At 38.3% G+C, this 26,048-nt stretch overlaps 1 protein-coding gene across 4 annotated transcripts in view; it reads right to left on the reverse strand.

Annotated features, from left to right (window-relative positions):
* The window catches only part of SPINK5 (serine peptidase inhibitor Kazal type 5), a 264,208-nt gene that overhangs the window by 114,227 nt on the left and 123,933 nt on the right, over positions 1–26,048 (reverse strand). The gene's annotated exons all lie outside the window — the stretch shown is intronic.

Genomic DNA, 26,048 nt, shown 5'->3' on the forward strand with positions numbered 1-26,048 from the left:
CTACCTGATATTTTTTAGTATCAAATATTTTATAGGAAGTCTGAATACCATATTAATGCTCTATTAAAATAAACATCTTTGTTACTTATTCTGCTTTAAATATTTGCTGAGTATGGACAACTTTTGGCATGCCAAATTGAAGAGCAATATGATATACCTTTATAAATTAGAGAATATAATAAATGGAAACTGTTCTCACTTACATATAATAAGGGAATATTATTTTAATACTTGGCCAAAATTAGAACAAATGACATTTAAAGTGGAGTTGAAAAAGATATTTTAATGGGAATGAGCTAAGCTTTATGAGTAATATTTGGAAAAAAAGTAAAATGAAAAATTATCAAAGTTGTTTGAAAAAAATATTACAAGCTGTGGTTTTGAAATATATTTAAGAGAAGTGAAAGTTACTCAGTTGTGTCCAACTCTTTGGGACCCCATGGAGTATACAGTCCATGGAATTTTACAGGCCAGAATACTGGAGTTGGTCACCTTTCCCTTCCCCAGGGGTTCTTCCCAAACTAGGGTTCAAACCTACGTCTCCCACATTGCAGGCAGAGTCTTTACCAGCTGAGCCACAAGGGAATCCCAAGAATACTGGAGTGGGTAGCCTATCCATTCTCCACGGGATTTTCCCAACCCTGGAATCAAACCGGGGTCTCCTGCATTACAGGCGGATTCTTTACCAACTGAGCTATCAGTATTCTATCTTTATCTCTTTCTCTCTATCTATCCCAATATTCAATCATGATAACAATTACTATGGCAAATGCCATAACAGATTGGTGGTGCTAAGAAAAAGTGTTGCCATGTGATAATTTCCCTTAACAATGCTGATTACCATGCCAAACATACCTGCTTTAGGAGAAACATTGGAACATTGACTAATTACAAGTCATCTGGCCTTGGACAAGTTACATTGTCCTCTCAGAACAAAGATTATTCATTTATGCCACAGAGAGACTAGACCAACTGACTTCTAATTTCAAATAATAACAATAATAGTAATTTTGTCTCCCATGATGCATTACCTGTCTATGAGGAAATTGCCCTGCCCAATTCATCTGAGGAAAAAGCAGCTCTAGGATATTTTTTGAGTACGGGAAGACAAGGGCATTAGCTGGACAAAGGTGGACATATGGTCCTAGGGCAGTCAATCCATAGGTTGAGAATACTTTGCTCTGAATAAGAGAGGTAATGGATGCTATTTTAGCTAAATAACCCTCTATTTTAGCTAAATTTTCCTGATGGAATATGAGTGGTACAATATGGAGAAAATCAAAATACTGACAAACAAAAAAATAAATAAGACATAAAAAAGTAGCTTAAAGCTAGGATAATAGTGAAGTCAGAAGAACTAATGAAGGGCTGCAGAAAGGAAATCTGTTGTTCCCAGAAATAAAGGCAGGACAGGGGTTCTAAGTATTGCGATTACATCAACAGAACTCTCGACAAAATATGAAACTCAAAATCGTAAAATTACTAATCACCAAAACATGTCTACAGCAGTTCAACACACTTGAATTTTACCTTGGTGACTATGCATTGATTGTAATGTAATATCAAAACCTTAAAAAATAAAACTCTGGTACCTCAGCTTTGTAGGTTCCTTAAGTATACTGTCAGTTTTCCTATTGCATCATTTATTTGAACTGCTTTCAGTCTTCAACCAAAGCCTTTTGGGAGTTCCCCTACTATCCTTCTTTCTTCTTTTTTATTCAACTTCAGTAGAAACTACATAACTTCAGATTCACCCTCTTAAAAAAAAAGCTTCAGTGTACTGTACAGTATTAACTATAAGCACAAAGCTGTACAGCTGATCTCTAAGATTTTTCATCTTGCATGCCTAAAGCTCTAAACTGATTAAACAACTACTGCCCATTTATCCCTCCCCCTAGCCCCTGGAACCCATCCTTCTACTTCCCATTTCAATGAGTTTGACTACCGTGGATAAAGTGGAATCATGGAACATTTGTCTATCTGTGTCTGTCTTGTTTCACTTAGCATAATATCATCAAGGTTCATCTATGTTGTAGCATGTGATAGGACTTCCTTCTTTTCTGTGGCTGAATAACATCCCATTGTATGTGTATACCACATTTTCCACCTATTATCCTTCTTTCTTATTGGCACATGTTATCCTCACAATACGTTCTCATTACTAGAGGTAGCTTGGGTAAAACTTCTCCTGAGGGCCTAGAGAACTATGTTTTTCACCTGTCATCTTATTTAATGTTCCCCATAGACCTATGAATTGTTTTTTCTCCATTATAAAATTAGAAACTGAGGTTAAGAATCTTAACCTAAATCATAAAACTAGAGAGTAGCACAGACTGGATTCAAACCTAGAGACATGTGACCACAGAGGCCATGCTATTGTGCTGCCTTCCAGATTTGAAACACCAACAGTGGGAACGTAAACTGGTGAAGCCTATGGAGAACAGTATAGAGGTTCTTAAAAAAAACCTGAAAACAGAGCTACCATATGATCCAGCAATCCCACTTCTGGGCACATATTTGGAGAAGACTGTAATTCAAGAAAATACATGACCCCAATGTTCACAGCATTATTTACAATAGCCAAGACATGGAAACCCAAATGTCTATAACTGAAGGACGGATAAAGATGTGATTCATATAAACAATGTAATACATACTCTCAAGAATGAAATAATGCCATTTGCAGCAACATGGATGCAACTAGAGATTATTATACTAAGTGAAGTAAGTCAGATAAAGAACGACCATATGATGCCACTTATATGTAGAATCTAAAATATTGTACAAATGAACTTATTTATGAAACAGAAATAGACCCACAGACATAGAAAGCAAACTTATGGTTACCAAAGGGGATAGGGGGTGGGGAGGGACAAATTAGGAGTTTAAGATTAGCGAATACAAACTACTATATGTAAAACAGATAAACAACAAGGTCTTACTGGTCCTATAGCACATGGAACTATATTCAATACCCTGTAATAGACCATAAGGAAAAGGATATGAAGATAATATATTTATACATGTATGGAGAAGGCAATGGGAACCCACTCCAGTACTCTTGCCTGGAAAATCCCATGGACAGAGAAGTCTGGTAGGCTGTAGTCCATGGGGTCACTAAGAGTCGGGCACGACTGAGCGACTTCACTTTCAATTTCCACTTTCATGCATTGGAGAAGGAAACGGCAACCCACTCCAGCGTTCTTGCCTGGAGAATCCCAGGGACGGAGGAGCCTGGTGGGCTGCCGTCTATGGGGTCACACAGAGTCAGACATGACTGAAGTGACTTAGCAGCAGCAGCAGCAGCATACCTGTATAACTGAATTACTTTGCTGTATACCAGAAACTAATACAGTGTCATAAATCAACTATATTTTAATCAAAAAAAATTTTTTTTGATACCAGCATGTTGTAATCACACACTTCTGGCTGAAAATAATAGCATAATATTTTTCAAAATATTTTCATATATTTAGTTCATTGAATAATAGAACTGTTTTATGTTCCTATGTGGGAGATAAATGAGAAAGATAATAACATTCTCATTTTACAGATGAGGAAACCTAATATTCCAGCAAATCTAGAGACAAACTAATTCAGAGGACATGCTTTAGAGCCAAACTTCTCCACATACCAGGTATATTAACTATGGCATCTCTTCAGAAGAGGAGAAATAATGACATTGATCTCACAAAATAATGTGAGGATTAAAGTTAAATGAAATCTAGCTCAATAATTGGCAAATAAAAGATGTCCAATAAATGACTATTCTCTTCCTCTTCCATTCCAGATCCCACCCAATTCTTTTTAAGAATTAAATCACACTGTCCTGAATAGTCACCAAACTCTCCAAGGTCAAATCATAATGTAAAATGCATGGAGTATGATTCATCATATAGGATTTCCTTAGATTTAAAGAATGTCATTTTATCCAGGACTACTCATGTCTATTTATGTTCACTTGCTAATTTATTTCTACCCCACCTTCTTCTAAAAAGTATTTGAGGCCAGCAACTCAACTTCTAAATCAAATTTCCTGAATATAAACAGGCTCCTCTGTCCATGGGATTTTCCAGGCAAGAATACTGGAGTGGGTTGCCATTGCCTTCTCCGAACATAAACATAAGACAGCTTATTCTTTCTGAGGTCTCCAAGGAATTGTTTCCAAGCAAACAATTGCCTACAGAAAAGGAAAGAAGTGCTAAGGTACAAAGATCTGAAAGCCACATACATTTAGAAATGAGCACTGATTTCATCTGTGAGATAGTGGAGGAGCCTGACAGGCTACAGTCCATGGGGTCACAAAGAATCTGACATGACTTAGCAACTGAACAATAAAAACTGATTTCATCATCAAGAACAACTTCATCCTAAATATCTGCAGTTTCTGAGCCCCAATTTCCACATTGGCTAAATAAGAAATGGGGATTAGCGGATCCTTCATTTTCTTCTCAATATTATGATGTAACATTGTCATGTGGGAAGAGCATCAATCAGAATTCAAGTGGAGGAGAGTTCCAGCTGGTAAAAAGAGCCTCCCCTCTCCAACTGGCCTCAGAGAACACTCCCTCCTCTGACCTCCTCTAGCATATACATACTGACTTGCTCACCCATTTGACACATTATTTTAATGATTAAGTTATAATTTGCTTTTGTTTTTAAAGCTGTATATCTAACAGAACAAAGTCAATACCTTATACACTTTCATAACCAAAATACCTAATAAAATACCAAATAACAGTGAATACTTGCTGATAAGGGAAACCTTTTTTTCTCCCCAAATTAAAAAATTTAAATTCCTTGAATCTGCTTACAATTATGAATGTTTCCTGGTCCACACAGACAATTTTCTGTCATTTTATTGGTCTCAGACATTGTAACAATAAAACACTTTTACCTTAATGATTGTATTTGATGCTTCCAATAATCTTAGATCATGCACAGTTTTGTTTGATCTACATTTTTATAACATTTTATAGCCAGGACACATGCCAAGTGAGGCACAATAGATAGATTAGTTTTAGGGTCTAAACCCAACATTACCAGCCATGAAAGCTTCAGAAAATTACTTAAAATTTCTGAGCCGTGGTTGAGATTAAGGTATTTCATAGAATTATCATGAGGATTATTTAGAAAATATTTGAAAATTCCTTGGACTTTGTAGGTGCTTAATAAATGATAGCTATTAGTTCCATTAAAATAAAGGTATTGAAAAAATTAAGGTACTGGGAAGGAAAACATAAATCCATGTTTATTCAGAAATGACATGATTGTTTACACAGGAAGCTCAAAAGAACCATAAAAAGATTCCTGGAACTAATAAACAATTATGACAAGATTCTTCCAAATTTGATCCATAGATTCAATGCAATTCCAATCAAAATATCAGCAAATTATTTTGTGGATATTGACAAACTGATTCTAAAATTTATATAAAGAGGTAAAAACACAGAGTAGTCAATACTCTGTTGAAGACATAAAATAAAGTTAAAAGAGTGATGTTACCTGACTTTAAGACTTACAAAGCTACAGTAATCAAGACAATGTGGTATTGGCTACAAGACATGCAGATCAATGGAACAGAATAGAGAACCCAGAAATACACACACATAAATATAGTCAACTTATCTTTGACAAAAGGAGAAAAAGGCAGTAAAATGAGACAAACATAGTCTTTTAAATATATAATGCTGGAACAAGTGAACATCCACAAGCAAAAAATAAATAAATAAGATGGACTTTACACCCTTCACAAAGATTAACTCAATAGAAACATTACTTCAAAATGTAAAATACAAAACTATAAAACTCCTAGAAGACAACACTGGAGAAAACCTAGACAACTTTGGGTGCAGTGATGACTTCTTAGACATAACACCAAAGGAATGATCCATGAAAGAAATAATTGATAAGCTGTAGATAATAAAAATTTACCTGAATCTTCCCCTTAATTTAATTGAGATTCTGAAAGCTCTAAAATATTAAGTCCTAATTAAAAATTTAAAAAAAAATTCCATCCTCAAAAGTCTTCCAATGACTCCTCCAAGCTTCAAAATATTCCTATTCATCTCTGTTTTGTAAAATTTACATAATTTGGCTATCACTTACTTATTGGAATATATGTGAATCTATGTGAGATCTTGGACCTTGATCATACCTTGGCTTATGAATATATCTGCTATTCCTCTTTTTGTTACTGTAGGAAGAGTAAGAATTTTAAGCTAGATACAAATTGAGTTTGAATCCAGGTTCTGCCTCTTCATACCCATGGGACTGTACACATTTCATTTAACCTAGCTTCATCTGTGAAAAGGTGATGGTAATATAAGGGTTGCTGATAATACCCGTAGTGCTTATAACTCAGGACTTGACATATAGTAGGCACTCACGTAGGGCTTCCTAGGGGGCACTAGTGGTAAAGAACCTGCCTGCCAATGCGGGAGACGTTAAAGTCACAGATTCAATCCCGGGGTCAAGGAGATCCCCTGAAGGAGGGCATAGAAACCCACTCCAGTATTCTAGCCTGGAGGATCCATGGACTACAGTCCATAGGATTGCAAAGAGTTGGACATGACCAAAGTGACTTAGCATGCACATACAGACACCTACTAGTTGGAAGTGATGGTAATACTGAGGATGATGGGTTTTTGACCACTGAGCAGATTTTCAGAGAGTAGAGAAAGTCTCTCTCTGAATAAAAACTTCAACTAAGTCCTAAGTTAATCAATACTTACTTATTTAGCTTGCATGTGTTTTTCCCTAACTACTAGAATACCTGATATCTAAACCCTATATTCTTTCTCATATAGCTCCTGGAGATGGTGAAGGGCAGGGAAGCCTGATGTGCTGCAGTCCATGGGGTTGCACAGTCAGACATGACTGAGGACTGAAAGACAAAATTCTATCTCATGCTGTTGTCTTTATGTAAATAAAACATTCACTAATCAGATGTTTTGGAGACTGTTGATGGAAGTTAATGATTAGAAGTATGTATTTTGGAAGGATTGTATCTGCCACCAACAGACTGCTTAAAACTTGGCATGTTACTTTATCTCTCCTTGCCTCAGTTTATTTATACTTAAATTCTGATGTAAAAGGAGTTCTCATAATTAAATTAACACTTACATTAAGTACTTAGAATAGTTCTTGACAATCAAAAGCTCTCAATTTCAGATAGTATTTGCTTATCATTATTATTTCATTTTTAGTTTTCTTTGATAACCTTCTCCCCAACTCCCTTTCAAAACATTTAGCATTATCTGGTCAAAGAAAGGGTCCTTTAAGCAGGATCCTCTATGACCCACTTCCCAGAATATTGGAAATAAAAGCAAAAATAAACAAATGGGACCTAATTAACCTTAAAAGCTTCTGCACATCAAAGGAAACTATTAGCAAGGTGAAAAGACAGCCTTCAGAATGGGAGAAGATAATAGCAAATGAAGCCACTGACAAACAACTAATCTCGAGAATATACAAGCAACTCCTACAGCTCAACTCCAGAAAAATAAATGACCCAATCAAAAAATGGGCCAAAGAACTAAATAGACATTTCTCCAAAGAAGACATACAGATGGCCAACAAACACATGAAAAGATGCTCAACATCACTCATTATCAGAGAAATGCAAATCAAAACCACTATGAGGTACCATTTCACACCAGTCAGAATGGCTGCGATCCAAAAGTCTACAAGTAATAAATGCTGGAGAGGGTGTGAAGAAAAGGGAACCCTCTTACACTGTTGGTGGGAATGCAAACTAGTACAGCCACTATGGAGAACAGTGTGGCAATTCCTTAAAAAACTGGAAATAGAACCATCTTATGACCCAGCAATCCCACTGCTGGGCATACACACTGAGGAAACCAGAATTGAAAGAGACACGTGTACCCCAATGTTCATCGCAGCACTGTTTATAATAGCCAGGACATGGAAGCAACCTAGATGTCCATCAGCAGATGAATGGATAAGAAAGCTGGGGTACATATACACAATGGAGTATTACTCAGCCATTAAAAAGAATACATTTGAATCAGTTCTAATGAGGTGGATGAAACTGGAGCCTATTATACAGAGTGAAGTAAGCCAGAAAGAAAAACACCAATACAGTATACTAACGCATATATATGGAATTTAGAAAGATGGTAACAATAACCCTGTGTACGAGACAGCAAAAGAGACACTGATGTATAGAACAGTCTTATGGACTCTGTGAGAGAGGGAGAGGGTGGGAAGATTTGGGAGAATGGCATTGAAGCATGTAAAATATCATGTATGAAACGAGTTGCCAGTCCAGGTTCGATGCACGATACTGGATGCTTGGGGCTGGTGCACTGGGACGACCCAGAGGGATGGAATGGGGAGGGAGGAGGGAGGAGGGTTCAGGATGGGGAACACATGTATACCTGTGGCGGATTCATTTTGATATTTGGCAAAACTAATACAATTATGTAAAGTTTAAAAATAAAATAAAATAAAAAATGGTCCTTTAGTACTTAGTGACTTGAAATAGGATTCAGTTTGGGTTCACAAAGGTTAAAAAGAAAAACACTGACCGTGCCAGGAGAGTTTGTGGAAATCAGCAGAATTTATAGAGTTTAGTGTACTAAACTCTGGCAAAAGTGTGAATTGGAAAAGTGTTTCTAAAGAGCATTGCAGAGCAATTTAACTTTGTTATGCCAGTGAAATAATAGAGCAAATGCACTAACCTGAACATATAAGATTGGTAATTGCACACCTTTATATAAAAGGAAATATCAACTTCAACCTATACCAAAAGGAAAATGGTAAAATAAACTATAGAATATTCACAAGTGTGTGCCCATAAGTCCCTGAAGCCTCACTCTCCATTACTATAGCCTATCTCAGTAAACATCTCCAGCTTCAATTCAATTTCTCCTAAAGCTTACGATTCCTACCTGACTCCTTTCTATCCTTTCTATATAATCTTTCGGTAAGTAAAGTCGCTCAGTTATGTCCGACTCTTTGCGACCCCATGGACTGTAGCCTACCAGGCTCCTCTGTCTATGGGATTTTCCAGGCAAAAGTACTGGAGTGGATTGCCATTTCCTTTTCCAGGGGATCTTCCCAACCCAGGGATCGAACCCGGGTCTCCCACATTGTAGACAGACGCTTAACCGTCTGAGCCACCAGTTACTTGCTGGGGCTGCTAAGTCGCTTTAGTCGTATCCGACTCTGCAACCCCATAGACGGCAGCCCACCAGGGTCCCCCATCCCTGGGATTCTCCAGGCAAGAACCCTGGAGTGGGTTGCCATTTCCTTCTCCAATACATGAAAGTGAAGGAGAAGTAATTAAGGAGAGATAAGGAGGGCTGAGCTAAGGAGAGCTACAGACTTTCGGTAAGTCCCACCAATTCTTCTATTACATACTCTAAATTACTCAGTCGTTACCAACTGAGCTAAGCCATTTTCATCTCTCATATGGACTGCTGCTATAGCCTCCTCCTCAGTTTCTTTGCTTCCATGCCAATGAAGTTTTCACAGAGTAGTCTGAGATGTCTTAAAAATATAAATAAGATCAATTAAAACATCTTCGAGCTTCTGATTACTCCCCATCAAACCTCACATGCAGAGATAGATACAGATTTTCAGCTGTGGTCTACAATATGCTAGTGAATCTTTCCAATGTCATCCCGTGCTGTTGTTTCTTCTCGTGTACTATATTCCAGTACCATCAACCCTCTTACTGTTTCTCCAGCATGCCAAGCTTGTTCCTACCTTAGAATCTTATACCAGCTTACCCTCTGCCTAGAAAGTCTCTCCCCTAGATTTGTGAGTGGTTGATTTCTTTACAGGGTCAACTTAAATATTTCTTCTCAGATCTTTCTTCACAACCAAATCTAAAGCAGTCCCTCCATCTACTTCCTCCCCATTCCCATACATTTTCATGACACAGTTTATTGTCTTTGTAGAATAATATTTGGAATCCTCTTGCTATTAATCTGCTTGTGTGCATTACTTGCTCGGTCATATCTGACTCATTGCGACCCCATTGATTGTAGCCCACCAGGCTCCTCTGTCCATGGAATTCTCCAAGGCAAGACTTGAGTGGGTTGCCATTCTATTCTCCAGGAAATCTTACAATCAGGGATCGAACCCAGGCCTTCTACATTGCAGGAAGATTCTTTACTGTCTGACCACCAGGGAAGCCTGTTTACTTCTTCACTATTAATCTGTTTACTTCTTTACTATTTTTCTTTTCCTAGGAAGATCCCCTGGAGAAGGGAATGACAACGCATTCCAGTATTCTTGCCTGTGAATCCCACATACAGAGGAGCCTGGTGGGCTACAGGTCCTTGGGATCACAAAAAGTCAGATACAACTGAGTGACTAAGTCCAGTCCACTTAAATATAGACTCCATAACGCAAGGACATTACCTAAGAGAGAACTCTGGATTATTTCTCAGATTTTACTCCATGAAAAGGTATTTCATGATTATTGTTATTATTATTATCATTATCATTATTATTGTTTATTGTCTGACTTAAGAATCTTTACATGGTTTTCACTATTTCAGAGCAAAAAACAAGAGCATTTCTTTACATAGATCTCATAAACCATATAGCTTCTCCCACTTATTTTTTCTTACACTCCCATTTAAAAAATAGTAAATCCATTAATCTGGTGCTGATGATTTTTATTTTTCCTTCAATCTTCTCATCACTGTCGTATTTTTATAAATTAGAATATTAATATATCACAATAGGACTTGAAAAATCTTTAAAAACCGTGTCAGTCATTTAACCTATCTTATTTCATATAACTATACTTAACAATCCGAAAAGACAGGAAATATTATGTCTGTGAGTAAGAGATAACATTTGCTGACTAAATGGTAAAGAACCTGTCTGCCAATGCAGGAGACATGAGAGACGTGGGTTCAATCCCTGGGTCAGGAAGATCCCCTGGAGGAGGAACTGGCAACCCACTCTAGTATTCTTGCCTGGAGAATTCCATGCACAGAGGAGCCTGGTGGGCTACAGTCCATAGGGTCTCAAAGAGTTGCACATGACTGAAGTGACTTAGCACCTAGTACAGAACACTGTTAAATTTGTTCTCCTTATGTTAACCAATCTTCAAAACAACTAACACCACATTCTACAGATCAGGAAGCCAAGAAGCAAATAAATTAAGTTGTCCAATATTTTGCAAGTATTGTTAATGGCAATGTCAGAATTCAAACCCAATTCATCTGACTCCATATATTCCTTTAACTTTTATAGTATGTTGATTTTAACTTATATATTATATTAACTTCTTTATTATATTGCTTAACTTCATTTCTTAACTTTTCTTAACTTCTATATTACTTTCATGTATGAAGAAATTTCCTTAGAGTTTGAGGAATTTGAGAGTACATGGCAGAACAAGATTTGAATGAAAAACATGTACTCTATTAATTTATTAAACTATCCTGTCTATTCCAAAGAGATCTGGTGCCTCAGTCAAGATAATGAAATGTTTCGTGATGAGAGATGCTGTCAGAGCCCACTTCTTACCGCCCATTCACTGTTTGCTCATTCTCTATTGAAAGTTTTCTTCCTCGTGGGATTGATTAAAAATCCTGTGGTTGTCCACTACTCACTGTTACATCCATGTCCCAGCACATGTGAACAAATGGGACTGGCATAGAAAAGGAACTTCAGGGAGAATGTGTGGTCTCAGGAGCTAGGCTGGCAGATTTGGCTGAGAAGCACCAGCAATAATAGCTGTCCTGGATGGAGCACTATCTTATTACAAGCACTCTGAGCACTCAGCGTGCCTCATTTGGATCTTCATAATAATCCTATGAGGTAGCTATAATTATCTCCATTCTGAAGTGAGGCGACAGAGTTTAAGACTTACCCAAGGTCACCAATACAGTATACTAATGCCTATATATGGAATTTAGAAAGATGGTAACGATAACACTGTATGCAAGACAGCAAAAGAGACACAGATGTATAGAACAGTCTTTTGGACTCTGTGGGAGAGGGAGAGGGTGGGATGATTTGGCAGAATGGCATTGAAACATGTATAATATCATATAAGAAATGAATCACCAGTCCAGGTTCGATGCATGATACTGGTTGCTTGGGGCTGGTGCACTGGGATGACCCAGAGGGAGGGTACGGGGAGGGAGGTGGGAGGGGGGTTCAGGATGGGGAACACGTGTACACCCGTGGCGGATTCATGTTGCTGTATGGCAAAACCAATACAATATTGTAAAGTAATTAGCCTCCAATTAAAATAAATAAATTTAAATTAAAAAAGAAAAAGACTTACCCAAGGTCATGCACAGGAGTAGAAGTAAAACACCAGGATTTGAATATGAGTTTCTCTAATGCCATCGACTACTCTTAAACACTACTCATACGAATTCCTAAACAAAACTAGGAGGAGCAGAGTACTCTGTACCAGAGTCTTATTTTAAGCCTGTTTATAAATGACTTTTTAAATTGCAATATGGAGAGTACAACTTGTAATTCACACAGGGAGAATGCTGGCTAAGGGAGGGCTCAGAAGTCAATGAGGGCATCCTGAGATAGAACAATGTTTCTGTCCTTACATAACACAGGTGCATAAAATGTTTCCAGCCTAGACATGCAACATTAATGCTGTCACTGGCTTATATGTTCATAGCTGTCATTCCCAATATTATTATGGTATCATGGCAACTGATTCAGGTCAGAATTCCTGCATTTTAATTCTTGCCAAACAGTGGAAAGAATGTCTCACCTATTGTCAGAAGTCAAAAACTCCTTAGAGTTCATCTAGCCCAACCTATTCATTGTATAGATTAAGAAATGGAATCCAACTGACGTTAAAATGTACGGTAGCAACTTGGATGAATCACAAAGACAGTATGTGGGGTGACAGAAGCCAGATACAAAAGATGGGGCCACCATGTAAAATTTTACAAGGAAATTTAAGCCTACTGTTTTTAAACTACATGATATACAATTTCTTTAATATAAAGTTCCAGACGGATAAAACAAATATGTAGTGATAGGAATTCAAATAAGGGTAACACCTGTGACTGGGGGGAAGAGACATTTGCTATTAAGAGGCACAAAGAAACCTTTAAGGCAATAAAAAAAATGTCTATACTTTGATCTGAATGATGATTACAAAGATATATACATACATAAAATGCCTCAAAATGCACACTTAAGATTTGCAAATTTTAGTATATGCAACTTCTATCTAAAAAGAAAATGAAAGAAGAAAATAAATGCCTACATATTAAGATGCTTGTCTTAAGTCTTACATCATCCTAAGATGCTCACTCATCTTCCACTGAATAATACCCAGAGACTATTTCTTCATATATTTAGAATTACATTTAGGATTGTATACAAAAAAAAATTACTCTGTACCACAGGGAAGAAATTTACTCAAGATCATATAATAAGGAAAAGACTAGGTTTGGATTTTACATTTCATCTCATAATGGCTTAGAAATGCCTGAAATTAAAAGTTTTTAGTGAAGTCCCTGGCAACACTTTTGGAAAACACAGTACAAAAAACAAAGGTACTGAGTCTCAAGCTAGATAATTCATATTCAAAGGTCAACTTCACCATCATTTGTACAAATTACACAGTCTTTCACATGATAGGCACTCAATTTATTTTGGGGGAGGAGCAGTGTGAAAGGCAAATTTGGAAAACTCAGCAGTGGCCACAGGACTGGAAAAGGTCAGTTTTCATTCCAATCCCAAAGAAAGGCAATGCCAAAGAATGCTCAAACTACCGCACAATTGCACTTATCTCACATGCTAGTAAAGTAATGCTCAAAATTCTCCAAACCAGGCTTCAGCAATATGTGAACCATGAACTTCCAGATGTTCAAGCTGGTTTTAGAAAAGGCAAAGGAATCAGAGATCAAATTGCCAACATCTGATGGATCATCAAAAAAGCAAGAGAGTTCCAGAAAAACATCTATTTCTGTTTTATTGACTATGCCAAAGCCTTTGACTATGTGGATCAGAATAAACTGTGGAAAATTCTGAAGGAGATGGGAATACCAGACCACCTGACTTGTCTCTTGAGAAACCTGTATGCAGGTCAGGAAGCAACAGGTAGAACTGGACGTGGAACAACAGACTGGTTCCAAATAGGAAAAGGTGTACGTCAAGGCTGTATATTGTCACCCTGCTTATTTAACTTCTATTCAGAGTACATCATGAGAAACGCTGGACTGGAAGAAGCACAAGCTGGAATCAAGATTGCTGGGAGAAATATCAATAACCTCAGATATGCAGATGACACCACCCTTATGGCAGAAAATGAAGAAGAACTAAAGAGCCTCTTGATGAAAGTGAAAGAGGAGAGTGAAAAAGTTGGCTTAAAGCTCAACATTCATAAAACTAAGATTATGGTATATGGTCCCATCATTTCATGGCAAATAGATGGGGAAACAGTGGAAACAGTGGCTGACTTTAGTTTTGGGGGCTCCAAAATCACTGCAGATGGTGATTGCAGCCATGGAATTAAAAGACACTTGCTCCTTGGAAGGAAAGTTATGACCTACCTCGACAGTATATTCAAAAGCAGAGACATTACATTGCCAACTAAGGCCCGTCTAGTCAAAGCTATAGTTTTTCCAGTAGTTATGTATGGATGTGAGAGTTGTACTGTGAAGAAGGCTGAGCGCCAAAGAATTGATGCTTTTGAACTGTGGTGTTGGAGAAAACTCTTGAGAGTCCCTTAGACTGCAAAGAGATCAAACCAGTCCATCCTAAAGGAAATCAGTCCTGAATATTCACTGGAAAGACTGATGCTGAAGCTGAAGCACCACACTTTGGCCACCTGATGCGAAGAGCTGACTCATAAGAAAAGACCCTGATGCTGGGAAAGATTGAAGGCTGGAGGAGAAGGGGGTTATAGAAGTTGATATGGTTGGTTGACATCACCGACTCAATGGACATGAATCTGAGCAAGCTCTGGGAGATGGAGAAGGACAGGGAAGCCTGGTGTGCTGTCGTCCACAGGGTCATAAGGAGTTGGACGCAAATGAGCAACAACACAGAACTCAATAACCAATAAAACAAAAATACAGTTGAAAAATGGGCAGAAAACTTAAATAGCCATTTCTCCAAAGAAGAAATGAAAGTGACCAATAGGCACATGAAAACATGCTCAACACTGCTAATTATTATAGAAATGCAAGTAAAAACTATAATGAGGTACATGGCACACTGGTCAATGACCATTGTTAAAGTCTACGAATAACAAATTCTGGAGTGGTTGTTAAGAAAAGGGAATCATCTTACACTCTTGTTAGGTAGCAACTCACTGTTACATCCTTTGTAAGTTGGTGTAGCCACTTGGAAAACACTATGAAGGTTTCTCAAAAAAACTAAAAATGGATATCATATAATCTAGCGATCCTATTCATGGGCATACATCCAGAAAAAAGCTATAACTAAAATACTACTCAACCACGAGAAATAATGAAATAATGCCATTTGTAGCAACATGGATGCAACTAGAGATTATTATACTAAGTGAAATGAGTCAGGAAGAGAGAGACAAATACCATTTGATATCATTTACATGTGGAATCTAAAATATGACACTAATGGACATCCCTATGAAACAAACAGACTCGCAGACACAGAGAACAGAACTGTGGTTGCCAAGAGGAACAGGCGTGGGGTCGGGATGGAGTTCATGGTTGGAGTTAGCAGATGTAACCTGTTATATAGAGAATGGATAAATTAGGTCCTACTGTATAGCCCAGGGAACTATATTCAATATCCTGTGATAAACCTTAATGGAAAAGAATATTAAAGGGAGTGTGTGTGTGTGTGTGTGTGTGTGTGTGTGTATAACTGAATTGCTTTGCTATGCAGCAGAAATTAACACAACATTGTATATCAACTGTTCTTCAAAAAATAATTATAGTATAAAGTGAAACCATTTATAATAGAATTTTTAAGAAAATCAAATACTTAGGAATAAGTCTTAAGAAAGTTGTGCAAGATCTCTGAACTAAAAAAAAAATTCTGAAAGAAATTGAAGACCCACATAAATGGATAGATATTCTCTGTTCATGGGTCAAAAAACTCAGCATTCAAGATGTTAATTCTCCCTAAATTGGTCTATAACTACAATGTAAACCCATTTTAAAAGGCCAGTTTTTGTTTGAAAAGGCCAGTTTTGCTAGCCTTTTTTTGTAAGTTTTTGAAAATTAATATTCTGATTCCAAAGTTTATCTACAAATTCAAAGGATATAGAACAGCAAGGATAATATTTAAAAGGGAGAATAAATTTGGAAGACTTAAACTACAAGACCTTCCAGAAAGCAACAAGCTAAGACAATATGGATTTGATGCAGAGATAGAAAAATAGACCAATGGAAAAGAATACTGAAACCAGAAATATTATATGAACTAATAAGAAAAGCAACCTAACTAGTAAGTGGGCAAAAGCCTTAAATAACAAAATGCCAGTCCAGGTTCGATGCACGATACTGGATGCTTGGGGCTAGTGCACTGGGATGACCCAGAGGGATGGTATAGGGAGGGAGGAGGGAGGAAGGTTCAGGGTGGGGAACACATGTATACCTGTGGCGGATTCATTTTGATATTTGGCAAAACTAATACAATTATGTAAAGTTTAAAAATAAAATAAAATTTAAAACATTTTAAAAAAAAGGAATATCCAAGAGGCCAATGTGCATATCAAAAGGCACAAAGCATTATAAATAATTAAACACAAAATCACAATAATGTATCACTATTCCTCCACCAAAAGAGCTAAAATTTAGAGGACTGATAACGTCATGTATCGTCATTACTACTGTCACTACTACCTCATGTAGTATATTGAGCAACTTGAACTCTCCTGCATTCCTGGTGGGAGTGTAAATTTGTTCTACCTCTTCGGAAAACTATTGCCTACCTTGTGATACACCCATTAAACTTTTAGGTGTAAACTCAAGAGAAACAAAGTGTATTTCCACTAAAAGACATGTACAAACTGTACATCAGCTCCTCCATAAGAGAAAAATCCAAAGGCCCATTAACAATAGAGTAAATATATTGCAGTATATTTATACAATATAATATTCATCAATAAATAGCAACATACCTACATCCATTTAAATAAATAAATTTCAAAAACATTACATTGAATGAAAGAAGCCAGACACCAAAGCATGATTATATATGTGATTTCATTTATATTATGTTCAAAAATAAGCAAAATAATATCATTTAAAAAGATAAAGAAATAGAAACAACAGAAGACTGTAACAGCATAGAGAAAGAAAGTGAAAGTGAAGTTGTTCAGTTGTGTCCAACTCTCTGGGACCCCATGGACTGTAGCCTACCAGGCTTTTCCATCCATGGGATTTTCCAGGCAACAGTTTTGGAGTGGGTTGTCATTTCCTTCTCCAGGGGATCTTCCTGACCCAGGGATCAAACCCAGGTCTCTGGCATTGCAGAAAGATGCTTTACCCTGGGCCAACCAACATCCAGATTTAAAAAGAGCACTGAGAAGTCACTGGTTAACAGCAATCTGGAGTCCCTGTTCGAAAAGGGTTCCAGGCAGTGTGTCCACTCCACAGGTGAGATTTTGAACTGCAATTTTGGAGGTTCCCACTTAACAATCCCAGAGAGCAAACGGATATCATCATTAGTTTGCATGCAAAAATGCAGCTCTCATTTTACTTTAACCTTTTTACAATGCTGTTTGTTTTATCTTGTGAGTCATATATTTTGTTAAACCCTAAGTGGTTGCCCAGACCTCAAGAATTCCAAGACCCACTCTCTTTCTTATCTAAAGTGCCACCTGACGAGCTGTGCTTGTGGGCCAGCATGGGATCTGGGCAGCGTCCAGGCAGGTCAGAAATAAGGTCAGAGCCCTGCCCCCCTGCCTCTGAAGCCTGAACAAGATTTCCTCCATTTCCCTAACACACAAGAATAAGTTAGAAATCTAAATCACCTGACATTCATTAAGAAAATAAAAACTGTTAAACATTTCACAAAGAAAGAGGAAACAACCATTAACTCTGCTTATGAAGCCAACATAACATTAATTCCAAAACCGACAGAGATAATACAAGAAAGGAAAATTAGAAAACAGCTCTTACATGAACATAGACACAAAAACCCTTAACATATTTAAATATGAGGATGAGGAGAGAAAAAGAGGACGATATATTAAAATTGAGTTTTCCCCAAGTATGCAAGGATATAATTAAAAATAAAAAATTTTTAAAAAGAGAAAAGAAAGATAAAAGAAAAAAAAAGAAAAATGGAAAACGCCACAGAACTGCAAAAGCCCAACGTAGAGGCAGAGGTTTTAACAAGTGTGACAGAATATACACATATACATATACTCCCATATGCAAAATCAACACAGTCCAACAAAAATAAAGTAACAATAGATTGACCCTGCAAAGAAAGGAAACCAAAAATTATATCTATCAGTTAAGAACAAAACTAACTAAAGCACAAACTGGAAAACAAAACTAAAGCAAGGTGCCAAGTAGGGAATAAAACAATGAAAATAAAACTAACAAATATATTGAGAGGAAAGGAAACAAGGAAAAGAAAGAATAGATATGCAAAGTTAAATAGAGTTAGATAAAGAAGATTTAAATATACATTAAAGATTTAACTACATTAAAGGGGAAAAGAAAAGTAGGAAAAGCAATGTAATAAATGTAGAAAAAATAATAATAGGTTTAAAAAGTTAAAATTTTTTTAAAAGGAGAAACAAAAGAAAAAAAAAAAAAGGTAAACTCCACAGAATTGAAAAAGCCCAACATAGAGGCAGAGGCTTACAATAACAATAAAAAATGCTCAAAAAACAAACAAACAAAAAAAAAGCTCAAAAGCTTCGATTTCTTCAGTCAGTTCAGTTCAGTCGCTCAGTCGTATCGGACTCAATGCGACCCCATGAATTGCAGCACGCCAGGCCTCCCTGTCCATCACCAACTCCCGGAGTTCACTCAGACTCACATCCATTAAGTCAGTGATGCCATCCAGCCATCTCATCCTCTGCCATCCCCTTGTCCTCCTGCCCCCAATCCCTCCCAGCATCAGAGTCTTTGCTGCTAAGTCGCTTCAGTCATGTCCGACTCTGTGCAACCCCAGAGATGACAGCCCACCAGGCTCCCCCGTCCCTGGGATTCTCCAGGCAAGAACACTGGAGTGGCTTGCCATTTCCTTCTCCAATGCATGAAAGTGAAAAGTGAAAGTGAAGTCGCTCAGTCGTGTCCGACTCTTAGCGACCCCATGGACTGCAGCCTACCAGGCTCCTCCGTCCATGGGATTTTCCAGGCAAGAGTACTGGAGTGGGGTGCCATTGCCTTCTCCATCAGAGTCTTTAGTGCCAATAAAACTGACAACTACAATGGGAAGCGGGGGTGGGGAGGGGTTGGGGGGATGGGGAGAGGAAAAGAAAAAAGAAAAAAATCCCAAAGAATCTACAAAACAAGTCAAAACATAAGAATGATAAATGTGTTTCTTGAGTCACTGTTGTCAGAGCCTTTTTCCTCTCTGGGAGTCACAGTCCACCTCAACCTCTCTAGGATGCCCTCCAATACTGTGCTGGTTTCTGGACTTGCCGTAGGGGCAGTTCAGATTCTAATCTGATCCTGTGTGTTCTTGCCTCCACTGTCCACAGCTATCAGAACTAGTGTGTTTTCTTTTGTGGGAGCTCTCAGTTCCTTTTATATATTCCATAGATACAGAGTCTGCCTCAGTGATCATGTGGATTTAATCTGCAGCTTGTACAGCTGGTGGGAAGGTTTTGGGTCTTCTTCCTTAGCCACATTGCCTCTGGGTTTCAATTGTGGTTTTATTTCCACCTCTGCATGTGGGTCCTCCACTGGGATTTGCTCCTGAGGCTGCCCTAGAAGACTTGGGTCTGCCCCTCTGAGGGCCAAATTTTAAGGTGGTGTAGCTGCTTAGGTAGCAGGGGTTCTGGCAGCACCAGGTACTCAAGGGAAGTTGGCAGCTAGGGCAGCAGGAAATATAGTGCTCTAGAAGCATATGGCAACCAGTATTGGCCAATATGCTCCAGTATTCTTGCCTGGAGAAACCCCCTGACAGAGAAGTCTGGCAGGCCACAGTCCACAGGGTCACAAAGAGTTGGACATGACTGAAGCAACCCTGCAGATGCAGATGCAAGACATTTTTTGCTCATGGCAGCTCTGCCCTAGTGAGGGTTGAGCGTGATGGAGGCGCAGCTGCCTGGTTTGTGGGGATCCTGGCGGCGCCAAGTGTGTAGGGACACAGACTGCCTCCGCCACAGGAGTTATGGCCCTATTCAAGTCTTTCCTTGAGCCTCCTGTAGCTGGCAGTCAAGCCTCTTTGGCCAGTCTTTCTCCATAGCTCTGCCCATTCAGGGACTTGGAGGGCTCCCTTGTCTGCAGTCCTTCTCTGTTATTCCGCATGTCAGGCACATAGAGGGGCTCCCCTGACTGGGGTCCTACTCTGTAGATTGGCATGTCAGGCACTTAAAGGGGCACCCTGGCTGGGGTCCTACTCTGTAGTTCAGTGCTACAGGCATCTGATGGGCCAGCCTCTCTCTCGTTCAACTACTCTGATACTGGCGTGTGGGGAGAGGCTACGGTGATGGCTCCACGCCCTACTAGTGACTCAGCAGTATCCTCTTGCTTCCATGGCTGCCTGGCTTTCCTCCACAGGCATTTCCCACCACAATCTCCTCCCTTACATCCCCTAGATCTGTCTCACTGCAGTCAACAACAGCCCTCACCCTGAGGTTGCTCCACAATCCCTAACACTAGCTCCCAGCCACTGCACCTTCTTGGAGACCTGCATCCCTGTCAGGGGTATAGCTGCAGCAAGGACTGTCTGATCCTCATTCCATTTAGGCTGCCACAGATCAGCTGTTTCACTCTCAGCTTTAAATGTTTCTCCTCTGACTCAGACAATTGCCCCAATGCGGGGATCAGACCCCTGCTTCAGTTCCCCCACCCACCCAGGGCAGGTCCAGTCCTACTAACACCCCTGTTTTTCCCCTTAGATCTTTGGTCCTACCGAGTTTTGCATGGCTGGTTCTATATATTCTTTTCTGCTGGTCAGGTACTCCTGTCTGCTCTCAGCTGGTGTTCTGCATGCATTTCTGTGTCTGAAGGTGTATTCTTGATATATCTGTAGAGAGAGATGTACTACACACCCACCTACTCCTCTGCCATCTTTAGGCCTTCTACATTTATAGAAAGAAAATGAAGTCACTCAGTCATGTCCAACTCTTTGTGACTCCAGGGACTGTAGCCTACCAGGCTCCTCCATCCATGGGATTCTCCATGCAAGAATACTGGACTGGGTTGCCATTTCCTTCTCCAGGATATCTTCCCAACCCAGGGATTGAACCCAGGTCTCCCACATTACAGGCAGATGCTTTACCATCTGAGCCACCATTTATAGCTAAATACAAACTGTTTAGTGTAGCCAGCAATGCCCTGCATAATCTCCTTCTTACCTATCTCTTCATTTTCATAATGCTATTCTTATCTGTGTTCACCTGGCTTTGACTGCACTACCTTCCTTGCTGTTTATAAGATATCATAAACTCTCTCCTAACTCAGGGAAGTTGCTCATGTTAGTTCCTTCATCTCGAAAACTGTTCTGCCTAAGTCATCCCTGCCTGACTTCTTATCTCAGCTTTCGTGTCTCAAACTAATTGTGGCTATTTTCCATGAAAAACACATCTAAAGTTAAGGCCCTCATTATTTTCTGTCAAAGCACCATTTTAATTTCCTTCATGGCATTTATCATATCTATAACCATTTTGTTAATTTATTATTTGTCCATTGCTTCTCTTCCAATGCATTACATAGTTTACAAAGTCAAAGACCATGCTTTTCTTTTCAACATTATGGCTTCAGCACTTGATACTGTCCCCAGATCATGGGATATGCTCAATAATAATTGTTAAACCATTTGCCTGATAATTCACATTTGAAAAATCTACATTAGTTTCTACTATGTTCTAAGTGCTTGACATACAGAAAATGATCAATGTAGTTTTTAAGAACAGGCATTCTTATACAGAAGTAGACAAAGGATTACAAAATTATGTGGGAAATGCCATAAAGAGGCATTGGTAGGAAAAGGACAATTTGGTCTTCCTAAAGGAGGCAAACTCCAAAATCACTTCAGATGGTGATTGCAGCCATGAGATTAGAAGATGCCTACTCCTTGGAAGGAAAGTTATGACCAACCTAGATAGCATATTGAAAACCAGAGACATTATTTTGCCAACAAAGTTCTGTCTAGTCAAGGCTATGGTTTTTCCAGTGGTCATGTATGGATGTGAGAGTTGGACTGTGAAGAAAGCTGAGAGCTGAAGAATTGATGCTTTTGAACTGTGGTGTTGGAGAAGACTCTTGAGAGTCCCTTGGACTGCAAGGAGATCCAACCAGTCCATTCTAAAGGAGATCAGTCCTGGGTGTTCTTTGGAAGGACTGATGCTAAAGCTGAAACTCCAATACTTTGGCCACCTCATGAGAAAAGTTGACTCATTGGAAAAGCCCCTGATGCTGGGAGGGATTGGGGCAGGAAGAAAAGGGGACGACAGAGGATGAGATGGCTGGATGGCATCACTGACTCGATGGACGTGAGTCTGAGTGAACTCCGGGAGTTGGTGATGGACAGGGAGGCCTGGCGTGCTGCAATTCGTGGGGTCACAAAGAGTCAGACACAACTGAGTGACTGAACTGAACTGAACTGAAAGGAGGTAAGGACGTCTTCATGGAGAAACTGACATTGGAATTAAATCAGAGGTTCTCAAAAGGTTCCAATTTTGCTCCCAAGGGCATTTGGCAATGTCTAGAGATGTTTCAATCATCACAACTGGGGAAGAAGGAGATTGTTGTTGATACCCAGGTGGGTAAAGACCAGGAATCATCCTGCAATATACATTACAGCAACCCCCAAAGAATGGGTTATCCGGCTCAAAACTTCAAATGGGCCAAGCTTGAGAAATTCTGAATTAGATCTTCAAAAATTAATGAGGATTTCCTACTATCTAGATAGCAATAACTTTCTGTCTTCCTAAAAATATCTATTCTATACCAGTTGCTATTTATACCCAATTCTAAAATATACATCTATTTATATCACACCAAGTTCATAATTTTTCTGATATTATTACAATATCTACAAATGTATTGAGTAATTATTCCAAGTCATGGTTTTCATGACAACCTTGTGAGAAAGGTGTTATTGTCCCCATTTTACTGAAAAGGAAACTAAGATTCAAAGAAAATAAATAACCAACAGGGTTTTTATTCTCCTTTTGCCTGGAGAATAAAATCCAAACACTTTGTCATGTCAACTTACTGCCCAATCTGATTCCACCCTTCCTTTCCAGCTTTATTTCCCAATAGTCTTCCCAAACACAAAAGCTTAATTATGGCTAGCAATTACTAATGACAAAATGCTAATTTCCAAAAATACTTTGGAAAACAACTGGACACTATCCAGCAAAATTGAGAAGACATATACCCTGTGGACAAGCAATGCAAATCCTAGATGTATATCTCAGAGATACTCTTGCACCTCTTCACTAGGAGATGTGTACAAGAATACTTAAATACCATTTCTGGGCAACAGGAGAAAAGAATAGAGGGAAAGAGATAAATCAATACAAAAATCCATCAGTAAGAGACTTAGATAAATGAGTTGTGGCTTATTTATACAATGGGATAATACAGAGCAATTAAATGTTATATGCACAGAAATATACATATCAACATGGACAAAATCTCACAAGTATAATATTAAGAAAAATGCAAGTAGTTTGAGTATAACTAGCATATAATAACATTGGTATGCAGTTCAAAACATATAAACACCTAAACAAATTATTCAGATGCCCATATTTAAGAAACAAACCTGTATGTAAAGGAAAGTAAAACAATCACAAACACATTCAGAATAGTGGTCATTTTTAAAGGGAAAAAAAGGCCATGAGATCTAGAATCTTCAGTATATTTGGTAATATACTACTTCTTAAGATGAAACATGGGTACACAAGTCTTCATTATAGTATTCTTTTTATTGTATATAAGATTGGTCTATGTATACATTATTTATATGTAGGGACTTCCCTGGTGGTCCAGTGGTTAAGACTCTGCACTTCTGCTGCAGGAATCATGGGTTCCATCCCTGATTAAGGAACTAAGATCTCACATGCAAAGTGGCACAGCCAAATAAATAAATAAATAAACTATTATTCATATGTAGTAAATGTTTTAAACTGATACCATATATTTTTTTAATTTTTAAAAATCTATTTATTTTTAATTGAAGGATAATTGGTTTACAATATTGTGCTAGTTTCTACCATACATCAACATGAATCAGCTGTAGGTATACGTATGTCCCCTCCCTCTTGAACCTCTCTCCCACCTTCCATACCATCCCACCCCTCTAGGGTATTACAGAGCCCCAGTTTGAGTTCCCTGAGTCATACAGCAAATTCCCATTGGTTATTTATTTCACATATGTAAACTTATACCATTTTTTTAAAAAAATTTAGTTTTTGTGGTTCCTTTTGCCTAAAATGACCTCCTTTCTTTTCCACTTAGTGGAAACATTTTAAAAAGAACTATTGAAGTTCAGAGGGGGAAGTTTAATTCAGGACAGGTAACAAAGAAAGGTCACAAAGCGGAAGTGACATTTGAACTACCCTTTAAGATTTGAGAAGTGTAAACAGAGTCAAAAAAAGATTATTCAGGGCAGAGGAAACAGCTTGAACTAAAACATAGTGAATAATAAAAAGCTCAAAGAATCCAGTATGGCTGAAGAGAAGAATAAGAACAGAAAAGTATGAGTTAGAAATTTAGAGAGAGAGAGACATTTCAAATGCTTGGGGCTGGTGCACTGGGAGGACCCAGAGGGATGATACGGGGAGGGAGGAGGGAGGAGGGAGGAGGGTTCAGGATGGGGAACATGTGTATACCTGTGGCGGATTCATGTTGATATATGGCAAAACCAATACAATATTGTAAAGTTAAAAAATAAAATAAAAAAATAAAGGGAAAACACACACACAAAATAATGTCATCCCAATATCCTAATATGAGACTTTTATCCTAATAAGAGAGTTACTAAGATTTGTACTGTTAAAAAAAGAAAAAAAGATGTTTTGGGAAAAGAACCATGAGAAAAGAACAAAGGATAGATTGGAATGGAGACTAGGAAAAACAATTTAGAGGCTATGGAAAGAGACAGAAAGATCAGGACTAAGAAAGTAGCTTGATCAGACTAATTAGGCATCTGTTTAATCTCTCCTATTTTTGGTATTATTAAGTATGGGTTAGTTACCAAATCCCAGAGCTGCAGATTAACTTGAGATAGAACATGCTCATTTACCAGTAGCATGAAAAATACATGGGGATTTTAAAAGGAGTTATCTTTAAATTTCTAAAAATAAAGTATAATGGCTTTAGAAATTAACCACAATATTTCCTTTTAGCTGAAGATATTCTATGAAATGAAATGAGTCACACTAACAAATTACATAAACTCAGGTCAACAGGATGCCAACTTGACTGTTCAGTTATACCACTCAAAAACTTTATTTGCTGGAAAGAATAAGCACAGCTTCTTAAGATGCTTAAATAATTTCTAGGAAGCTGTTCCTTGATTCCTTGACAGACCTCAGAGTTGAAAGGGTCAAAGACATTCAAAACTGGAAAGGACACTCGAGATGATCTAATTCAACACTTTCCTTGTACTGATGATGAGGCTCAGTGGGGGAGGGGTACTTATCCAAGGTTGCAGGACAAGTTATTTGATTCACTCACTAAGGTAAATATTCATTGAACTCCTACCTTGTGTGAAGTACTGCTTTGGTATCTGAACCAGAAATAGAATCCTGATCTCCAGAACGGCTCTTGTGCAACAATGTGTGCAGCCAAGCTTTAATATCAAATTAATTCACGGGGACCAATTTCAGCTCATACATCTGTAACTGAGGTCCTTGTCTATCAGTTGTGGAATCCTGGGCCCTTATCTAGACCTACTAAGTCAGAATCTCTTGGGGAAGGGTTATGAAA

Source organism: Bubalus bubalis, chromosome 9 (genome assembly GCF_019923935.1).
Source record: "Bubalus bubalis isolate 160015118507 breed Murrah chromosome 9, NDDB_SH_1, whole genome shotgun sequence".
NCBI classification, from domain to species: Eukaryota; Metazoa; Chordata; class Mammalia; order Artiodactyla; family Bovidae; genus Bubalus; species Bubalus bubalis.